Here is an 11,211-nt window from a genome sequence, read left to right as displayed (position 1 = left end):
TGGTGTGATACAGTGCCATAGCTAATGATTTTATTTTGTTAGTATCCATGTTTCAACTCTGCAGCTCATTCTAAGCACCTTTTATAATTTTTCTCCTTCTCTTTTCTCTAGGGGCCCTGGTATTGCTATTGTTACTTCTGGGATGGGAGGGGTGAGAGAAAAGATGTTCCCTGTTCTCCAGTGATATTGATTTGTATTGCTCAAGTGGTGGCCATTATGTCTGAGGATACTTCTTGCTTGTTTAAGTCGATAAATAAATGACTGTTGCTTGACCTAGTGTTCCATTTATTCTTTGGGAAGAAGTCTCCAGGTGCTGTTTCTAATTGAACAGGAAAAAACAATAAGCAATGCATGTCTATACTTCTTAAAAAGTTAAGGTATAGTTAAGTGCATAAAAGCAAATAGCATCGCTACGTGCTAGGTAGTGTAGTAAGGACTGGTACTGAGAGAAGTGCCAGCCCTGCTCTAGTGATAGGCTTGCTACAGCCAAACAAGGGGAGTCTATTCTCTGCATCACAGACATAGTTTTGAAGGAAATTTTGAAGTAAATCCCTGGATTTGGTGATGGAAGGTAGAAGGTTGTAACAGAACTTGCAGCCTAATGAGAAGGAAAGCATGTTTTTACCTTTTTTCAGTGATGTGTACTGAGCAGTCCTGCACAGTACTTTCTGATTGTCCTATTGAAGTCTGTTAATTTAGACACTATGGTTGTGGGATGTTTTAAGTGTCTGAACTTTTCCACAGAATCGCCGAGGTGCTTCTTATAAGCATTTACCAATTCAGGGCTTTGTCATTTCTGTGGGGAAACGTTTTTTTGTAGAGAGCTGGAGGATGCTCAGGCTTACCTAGAGGGGAGGTCTTGCAGTGCCAGTTCACAACAGAGATGCAACTTAAGCATAAGGACCATCAGACATTGACACATCTCTGGACAGGCTTCTTTTAAGGGAGCTCCTTTTACTAAGCCTCCAACAGAGAGAAGTAGGGTCCTTCAGTTAATAGGGCGGTATCCAAACATAACAGTTTTATTTATATATTATATATAATTTTATATTCATATTATATATATATTATATTTTTTATATTTATATATTATATATAATTCCCACGTCAGCCTGACTAGATCAGTAGCTGCAGTTCAGTGCTGGAGTTCTGCTACAAATGTTTAACAACAGAAGATCGAATTGGCTGAAGTTTAATGAAACACCCCATCCTGCTGATCCAAGGAATATTTGTATTTTTTCAGAAGTGCTGTGTAAATGTGGTGCTTTGCAGTGTTTTTCATCTATTTCACTACTTTCTGTAGTGAAAGATCCCCCTTCCTTCCCTGAGGTTTATTTGATTTCTCATGGTTGTTACTTTCTGCTGCTTCCATGTCCTTGAGTGACCTTGGGCTAATTGCACATCGCAGCAAATGTTACTCTTGATATTTTGACTCTCAGAATGGCAAACACAGCATTTTCTGAACGGAGAACTGCAGAAGAGACCCAAGCACTTAAGGAGGTGCTAATGCACGATTAATGCTTATGCTAAAGAGCAGAGAAAATTAAGTTAAGGGAGAAAGAATAGCCATAAAACAGTTAGATATTAGAGAACTTAAGAGATATGTCAGTTCTCGTATTAGAATAAATAGAAAGCACATGTATGTAAGAATTCAAGTTCTAGTGGGATAGAAATATTTTTTTTTTGTATGCTTCCTTCAGGAGAACCAAGAAAAGGCCCTTGAGAGAGAGCAGGGCTTGATTTTAAATCAGTGTTACAATCCTGATAGTAAGGCTCAAGCACCACAGTCTTAGTTACATTTCTGATGCAATTAAACAGAAATGTACATAATCTGAAGAGAATGATACAACTGAGAAACAAGTGACTATTCTGTGTTCCGTGAACAGAGGATGTCACCTAATGAGAGAGGGGAAAAGTAATCTGAAATGTGCAGGAGTGTACTTCTCCTTGGAGTAGATCCCTTTTGACCTGGCAGCCTCCTTGGGTCTTTATTTTCACTTACATCACCGCATACGGAATACTGCTGGGCAGCAGATTGGCATTTGATGCGAAGCAACAACTTGGCCCCTCACGTTAACTTATATAAAATGAGTCAGTAAACTTCTACATTTGAATCAAAGTGTAAAAAGATACAGGGCACTGCCTATAAAAGAGTTGGGCAGTGTGAGCTCTGCTATCCTCCAAGTTCAAGGATTACCATTCTCCTGTTTGTAGGAAAACTCCCAGAGCAATTCGTTTAGCACTCTACTGCGAACGTAATGGTCAGGAGCAGCACTAGAATGCAATAAACAAACTTCCTGCCTTACTTACAAACTGTGAGCTTGCTGTAAAGCTGTTGGTTTATGGATTGCAACCTTCCTATTGCCTTCTGCAAGAAAATGAAATGCCTTTCCTAAAGAAAAGGGGCAAGATGAGAAATAAGCTGTTTTCATACGTTACTCTAGTTGTGATAGGCAGTAGTATTAGCAACATGGGTAAGAAGCAGAGACTGTCATATGTTTGACTAATATTGCTACAGCATTTTCTAGTAAAACCTTCCCGGATAGATCTGGTGCAAAATGGCTTTAACTATAATTCTACTCTGTGAATTTGTCTGTTGATGCTAATTGTTCTCCCCCCACCCCAGATGTGGATTGAAAAGAGTAGTTTTGGATCTGCTGAGACGAGGACGAAAGTAGGAATTTAAAGTCATGCTTGAAGAAGAAATTGAGTGCATGGGCCCATTGTGCTTAATTTTACTTTATTTAATTACTGAATTTGTACAGTGGTGTAGCTTGTAGGAATTGCTTTATCACTGTTTTGACTCTCACTCAGAAACAAATTTCAGACTTGAAGCCTATAAAAATGATTTTATTTTGGAAGATTTCAGGTGCTAAGCTGCTTGGCACGAGTCTTCCAAGTCTTCCATCCATTTCCAAAGTCAATATAAACGCTGCTGTAGTTCCTTGTGAATGAAGGTTTTAGAACAAGAACTTTTGCCTTGGAAGAAGACCTGAGCTCTTACGGGAGGATGGAGGGGTTCATAACCACTAGGGATTAATAAACAGATGTAAACATGTCAGCTGCACCTGGATTAACCAACACAAAGGAAGGAGCAATGGGTCTACAGAACTTCTTGTCGTTATTTGCAGTCACTTCAGAGACATCTGTTGGGCACAGGAGGGAAGAGCTGGGGATGCCCCACGGTTGGGTGGCAAGAAACTTGTTCCAGGATGCAGGAGCAGGAAGGAGAGGTGTGAATGCCCTGCAGGGACTAGCTGCAAGACCCAATGCCAGGAGAAAAAATTGGGGTAAATCTCAGGTGTGCAGGGGGGGAGGAAGATATCTCATGCAACACACAAGAAACTGATATTGCAAGGAAGATTTGAAATAGAAAAGCATCACAAAATTATTTGCACGTGTAAGCGAGCCCTGAGTATCACTACACCTTTCCCACCCTCTCTAGTCTTCTATCAACAATTCAGTTATGGAGTGTACTTTTTGGTTCCCTCTGGGCTGCTGTGTGTTTTTGTAATTAAGCATCACTTAGGCATCGGTGCCAGGTTTCCACTTCTAGGATAACTCCTGGTTGATGAACCTCTGCAGTCTTTCAGGAAGCTTTGCCAGCATGGGGAATGGGGTATGTGGAAGTTTAACTTATCAGGAAACTCTGATACCGAGTCTGGAACCCGCTATTAAAGACTTCTGCATCATATTATAGTGTTTTATAAACGTGACACGTTCAGTTGTTAAATGTTCAGAGGTTTTGGGTTTTTTTTCCATAGGCTTTATTTGGAACTATTCTAGGACTTCGTTACTCTGCTCGTTAGAAACTCCCTGTACAGGGATGTGATTTCCTTTGTTGGTTGTAACTGCCAGCACAGCACTCATGGTGACAGGTCGCAGTGAAAGTCTCCTATGATCAGTAGGAGAGGGTCCTCCACCATGTGAATGGAAGTCTGTATCCTCAACACTTCAGCTTATCTGGAAAAGAGGATAGAAGATAAAATCTCACTGACCTTTTTTTGGCATGAAGTTGATGGTGGTCAAATAGGATTAGTGGCCAAGAAGGCTGCTGTATGCACAGGAGGCAGTAGGTATCAACTTTGGAGGTGAGAGGTTTCAGATGAAGGTAAAAGAAACCAGCACTTCAAAAGGATGGTAAATGAAAGCAATGGTGGTGCTTCTTGCCCGATGAATTAATCAGTTAACAGGCTGTCCTCTGTGACCTGGTTTGCCTTGTCAGGATGGGGAGGTGCCTTCGGTCCATAGAGCTGAACCACATGAAGTAGTGTGCGGCGAGCAGCCTGCAGTACTGAGTGCCACATTCTCAGAAATACCACGTTCTTAGAAAAGTCAACGGCTGTTTGGGTTTATTGCTAATAACAAAAGCCCTGCTTTGTGTCAGCAGACATGGAAGACGCTGGCTGGCACCTTGATTTCACGGAGCAATTGAACGATCACGCACTCAGTATCATACACGTCTTTCCAACAGTGCATCTCTGCTGTTAGCAGTTTGATACTCATTGTTGGGCCCTGTTAGCTACCACTTCTCTCAAAGCTGTCTGGATTTTTGCCTCCTCCCGAGACCTGATTTCACCAGGTAACAAAAAGCCCCAAGACCAAATCCCACAGAAGGATACTTGTCAGTGCTCGTCGTGCATGAGCCTTCCTGCTCCTGGTGAGGTCTGGCGATGTGTTTGATCACCACAGCTCTCTTTTGCATCGTGCCTCGAGCGCCTTACATGGATTCATTGCAGACGACTGCAGCCAGCTGTTCGCTGCCTCTGACTGCAGGTAGTCAGCAGTTTGGAAGTCTGCAGAAGTTTGAGACCTGCTGTGAATCTCCCTGTTGGCTTAATTTATGTTTACCTCCATCTAATGTTATGTTGGTTTCTTTCAACTTTTCAGCAGCCATATGCTTTCTATTTTTCAAGTTTCTGTTTCCCACATCAGGTCTTCATTCAGTGATGTTTACAGTAGTCCTGAGAGGCTTTTATGATCAGTTGCTTGAGCCTCAGCTGCCCTGTACCCAGAGCTTTCATGGGATTTCATCAGCCAGAAGCAGGAAAATGCAGGTGATGCTGGGCTCTCATTATGCCCTGCGTTTAGGATTGCTGCACCCCTAATTCTTGCCAGTATTTACAAACTGTGCCAAATGAAATAGCAGTGTTTTGATGTATATCAGATGCTACATACAGTATCTTATCACATGATGCACATAATGATCAGTATCTTTACTAAAGTCACAGAATCACAGAATTGTAGGGCTTGGAAGGAACCTCCAGAGATTTTCTAGTCCAGCTCCCCTGCCAAAGCAGCTCCCTAGTCCAGGTTGCACAGGTAGGCGTCCAGGCGGGTCCTGAACGTCTCCAGAGAAGGAGACTCCACCACCTCTCTGTGCAGCTGTGCCACTGCTCCGTCACTGCACTGGGAAGAAGTTCCCATGCACGTTTGTGCAGAACTTCCTGTGCATCAGTTCGTGGCCATATCCCCTCGTCCTATCACCACCCACTGCAGAGAAGAGTCCAGCCTTGTTCCTTTGCCTCCCGCTCCTTAGATATTTATAGATGTGGATCAGATCCCCTCTAAGTCTTCTTTTCTCAAGGCTGAACAGACCCAGGTCTCTCAGCCTTTCCTCACAAGGGAGGTGACCCACACCCTTTATCATCTTTGTGGCCCTCCTCTGGACTCTTTCAAGGAGATCCCTGTCTTTATTGTACTAAAGAGCTCACAACTGGACACAGTACTCTATGTGAGGCCTCACCAGGGCAGAGTAGAGGGGGAGGATCACCTCCCTAGACCTGCTGGCCATGCTCTTTTTAATCCACCATTGGCCAAAATCAAAAGAAGACAAGACTACAAACTTCAAGTACTCATAACAATGAAGCATTTCACACTTCTGTTATAATTTACGGGACAGAATGATCAGATAACTCATGCACTGCAAACTGCACTGAGATATGTTGAGGTTTTGTTACAGTCGCTGGGATTTAACTCGGCCTCTAGAACTTTGAAGTAAAGGACACTGGTGTTGGATGTATTCCATATTTTACATACGGATTCCAAAATTTTCAATAAAATCCAATTTTGATTTTTAAAAGGGAATCGCAGGGGCAGTCTTTGGCTTTCAGTTTGTCACAGTGTTGCCAAGCTGGCAAGTTAACATTTCTCCTGCCCAGCTGCTTGCTATGTGGGCCCAAGCACAGGGCTACACCCAGCTCTCCACAGGCATCCCTTCCATGGCTCAGGGCTCAGCTCAGCCCAAGCTATAACCACCAAAGCAGGACAGCTACAGTGTGAGCATGGCCAGAGTGTGGCAGTCAGCCCCAGAGTGTGAGCATCGGTACAGTTCTGCTTTCTAGCCCCGATAAGATTCAGAACAGAGGGATATAGCAGCAAGTACTGCTTACCCGACGCTGGAATCCAAACAGTTACTGTCTTCAGAGTTTGCTGTGCTCTGCCCTCCTGCAAAGCCTCGTGAACAGCTTTCCTGCAGGGAGAGGAAAAACATAGGGCTGCTGCTGGCTGCGGGGCTGCCAACAGAGCTGCAGGATGGGAGCACCCCAACAGCCTGCACCGACATCCCGACAGCCTGCCTCAGAGCTGCACTCGGGCTGACAAAACCCTGGCACAGCGGTGGGCTGAGAATCAGCACGGCCATTTCAGCTGGAGGTTTTTCTCATCATATCTGAGTGTAAATTATTCTATTTAAGGACCCACAGAAAGAAACGGGATTGAAGACTGCTAATATGCACTGTTCTCTTTACTACTTGAGAACTTCAGTGGAGATAAAGAGAGCTGAGCTGCTGCTACATCATGAGAATTTAATTGTTGTGTTATGGGTATTTTGTTTCTTTATTTTAAATGAGACTACATACAGGAATGCCTCTTACTGATTTGGTTGGGGATTTTTTTTTTGTTCTTATTTTGTTTTCCTTTTTTTTTTCTTTCTTTGAAGAACATGAACTACTTTGAAAATCAGTTCTAAGTAATAACTTAAACACCACCAGAACTCGGGTGCATGCAATTGAACTCAGCTGCCTGTGTTGCTTACATTTGGCAGCAAGTTGCTCACAATCCAAGGAAACAAAAATGTTGGGCTTTAAGACCTGGCTGCAGCACTTAACCTTCAGCAGCCAGAAACATTGAGGCTGGAACCCCAGCTGAAGCCTCTGCCGTTTGAAGTTTCTGATTCTGAGCTTTGGGATAAAGCAATTCTTCCTTCATTCAGGCATTTACCTGAAGGACAAAGGGCTGGCACACCTTGCTTCTGGCATGCCAAAGGAATGTCAAATTTTTTTAATCTTATTTTTCCAGTTCTTAAATAGCTTTGTGCTGACTCTGGAGTTTGCTATAGCAGTGGTGTTCCACCCCTGAATGCTGGTTCACTCACTGCTTTCTGACCATCTCTGTTCCATGTTCGTCCCATAAATACAGTGAACCCAAAGCTCAGAGGCTGCCATCACTCTGGGAAGCAGTTTTGGTAGTTTGTTAGGCAAATCTTTTCTGCTTGTACAAAACATATTTTCCAGAATTCTCTGAAACTTACCTAGGGCTGAAATGTAAGCTTTAATCTGAGACATTAATATTAAGTTCTGATGCAATTTTGATTACCAGGATCCAAGTGATCCTTTCTTTGATCGTCAGTGTGCTATATGTAGCATCACCTCAATTCCACGTGAGCAATCCCTCCCGCAGCTCAGCAGAACAGCACACCTTGTTCTTCACCCCCCTGGTTTGTATGAATTGTGTTAAATTACATAGGAGAATTTGTGTTTTCTATTTTTATTTCTCAGCTTGTGGGAATTTAATGTTGTTTTTTTTTTTTAGCTAGAAGAAAATAAACTGTGTAAGCCTCAGCTTTCATTTCTAATAAATGTCTTACAGATAAGGCTTAAAGCATGACCCAGCTGTTCTGTCAGACCAAACCCGCCTGGCATGCAAACAGCAAAAAAACCTCCGTATTTCTGGGTGAGGATTTTGGAGAGTCCCAACCCCTCAAGTGCTGCCATGCCAGCGTGGTATTTGAGTATGTAACGAGGTGACTCAAGCACCATTTGCATTTATGCAGAAGGCTCGATGAATCCCACATGCTCATTTGTCTCTGAAAATGCTTTCAAACACATATACAAAAATGCAATACGTGGACTAAATAGATGCATTTCTATCATGGCTGAAATAATGAACTCCAAAATTAGAACTGTTAAAAAGAAATACCTGTGCATTTCTTTAAGTGCTCGGTCTAGTCATCGTAAAACATCTCGTTTCTTTACATTAGTTGATTGAGTTTTAGTGTTATTCAGTGCTTTTCTTACAAGGGCCTGCTGAGAGGCAATTAGGAGTAGTGAAACTTGATGCTGAAAGACCAAGTTCAATTCCTTTTTTATTTGATCTCAGAAGCCTGAGCTTTAATAAAACACGCAGATGCAAAAAGCAGCAGCGTGCAAAAGCTGCAGAGCCTGCTTCAAGAGCACCTGCCCGTGGGACACTGACCCCAAGAAGGGTGAGAATGTGTGTAGCAGAGGCTGTAACATCACTTGTAGATCCCTGAAAGGATTCTGAAGTCCCCACGGCTGGCTGTTCTGACTTGGGAGCCACAGATGTGCTTGTGTTGCTTGCAAACTTGACACAAGAGCACATTTACCACATGGACCCCACCAAAACGGCGGCCTGACCCTCACACAGCAGCTCTGCAGTTTTTACCCACTCAGGTGCATGGGAAATACCAGTTTGGTTCAAATTCTTCCCCATGTGGGTGAACACGGAAGGGAACAAAACATTATGAAATGTGGATCCGCAGCCCAGGATTTTCTTCGAAGATGGAGCAGTGAGTGGGGATCAGGACCTCAGCGATGTGTGCTTTGTGGATGACTGACAGATCATGCATGCTACGCCAAGTTGGCACAGCCAGCCAAACCATTCGATGCTAACAGCATGGAAATCTTACGCTCTAAGTGCAAATATTGGTACTCCTCACGTTACGTCGCTGTTATTTTGAGGAAAGCAGATCTTTCTACAATGTAGAAATAAAAACATGTCACAGCTCTAAATGAAATCAAGCCATATTTGAAGGAAAGACTCAGGGGATGTGAAGCATCACCTCAGCACCAGTAACACAACGATGCTGGGGCGGATCAGATTAATGACCCTTCCTTCTGCATTCTGCTATCATGGGGTGTTCTTACCTCCTAGCATCAGCTCTTCAGACTGCTAAAAGCTCTGCTCTGGTGATTGTGAGGCAAAAGTGGAGCCAAGATGGCTACATTTTGTGATGGGAACAAAGCAGCATTTTTTATTCAAAATTATTTGACTGTTTCAGTTCTTGAACTATGTCCTAGAGCTTACAGAAGACACAGGTATTTGGCATGCCATGCTGTATCTTACCTCCTTCACATATTTTATTCTATTTCCTCAGTACTTAATTCTACTTCCCAGAATGCTTTTTTTTTTTTTCTTCTTGATCCTAACTGCTTTCCTCATATATCTCTGAACTCTAATTCTTTAGGGATGAGGCGAAAGAGTCAACACAGAATTCCAACATAAGGTGTACCATCAATTTTGTTTTAGAGCTCTAGGAAAAAAAAATCCCATATTCTCAAAGGCAAGTGCATGATAAATAGAGCGGTCTTTTTAAAAGATTTATGACCAGATATCAAATTTAGCTTGGCTTAGGAGCCCACAAGGAGCATAACTGACTCGCTTCTCCCAACAGATCATTTTAAATCTAACATCACAAAATTTTACCCATGTCGATCTTCCACCCTTTTCTGGGCAGATCTCTGATGTTTCTCACAGCCTCCTCCTCTGGTTCTATCTAAACTGCACAGTGCATATCTGCAAACACTGTAATATTTTCATTTGGATTTTCATTTGGAGAAACTATAAAAATGTATCTTAACACACTTTTGTAATTTGTCAACACAAGAAAAAATAGCCACTCAGACTTGATATGAATCTTCTGAGATATGGGACTGGTGACACAAATTGCTGATACACCTGAATTATCCTGCTCAACAAAAGCTGCCCTGGCAGACTAGAGGACCTCACTAGAAAGTACAGTAACTGACATTGGGTTGTGAAGTTTTCTAGGAGTGACCAAAGAAAATAACTTCCTTTATAGAAAGCAACATTGCAAACACACTTTTCTCCTCCTCCTCTTTCGTTTTTGAGTATGTCCCCTGTCAAATACACCCTGTAGGTTTTTTGGAAGCCTCACTTAAAAACAGAAAAAAAAACCCCACACATACAAAAAAACCCACAACATAATCCTTGAAATTCTGAGAAAACTTAGGATATGTCATATGGACATGAAACCAAACATGGCAAAAATCCCAAATCCTCTGTGAAGAGCAGCCCAAAGGCCAACAGCAGTACAACAGTTCAACCGTTTTCTTGTAATTGTCTGGATAGTTCAGGAATGTACTCAGCACAGGAAATTGTACTATCAAACTGATTAGGTAACTCTAATCAAAATTCTTTTACAAAATACAGAGCTACAAAGAAAATGACTTAAAAAAGAGAAAAAAAAACACCTCAAAAACCTTAACCTAGTAGAAATCCTTCATTCAGTAGGAATTGCACAGGTCTAATTCTCAGTTTCTCTGTACAAGGGACTTTTTTGTGTCCATTCAGATTTAATAGTGAAACTGAAAGAATGTCACAGTCGGTGTAATTTGTATGTATTTGGGTAACAACAGATCGCAGAGGATGAATTTCAAGCAGACTCATTTACTACTAAAAAAATAAAAGGCAGATAGATCTAAGTTCAGAAACTTGATGGTACAATTTATGTTTATTTTCTATACAAAACGTCATGCAAAAAACCTGACAGTGATGTTTTTGTAAGTGACTTGGCTTTAGCTCTTCTGCCTGTAGAAGAGAATACTTTGAAACATATTAGAGGTGAACTGATCCGCGTGCTTTTATTAATTTGCTAGTGGTACTTTGGGTGGCATGGATTTCTAATCTTACGCTGCTTTCCACCATCGTGAGAAGAAAACAAAGGGAGAAGTGGCTTATTTTGGGCTGAGTGGGAAGACTTCTACATTCCGTGCCAAAGGGTGCACTGAAGAATGGGAAGAAAGGCTCAGGATTGAAGCACATGGCTCAGGATTTGGTGCCTGGTATGGGCAGGTCGCAGTGGCTGCACCACCCGTAAGGAGCTCTCCAGTGGCAGGCTCAGCCGGGTCCCCAGTGCAGCGTGCAGAAAGGATGCATTTCAGGCACGAG

The sequence above is a fragment of the Cyrtonyx montezumae genome, unplaced genomic scaffold (assembly GCF_038088225.1).
Source record: "Cyrtonyx montezumae isolate F1298 unplaced genomic scaffold, pur_monq_1.0 scaffold_13, whole genome shotgun sequence".
In the NCBI taxonomy this organism is placed as follows: domain Eukaryota; kingdom Metazoa; phylum Chordata; class Aves; order Galliformes; family Odontophoridae; genus Cyrtonyx; species Cyrtonyx montezumae.
This window is presented reverse-complemented; position numbering follows the sequence as displayed.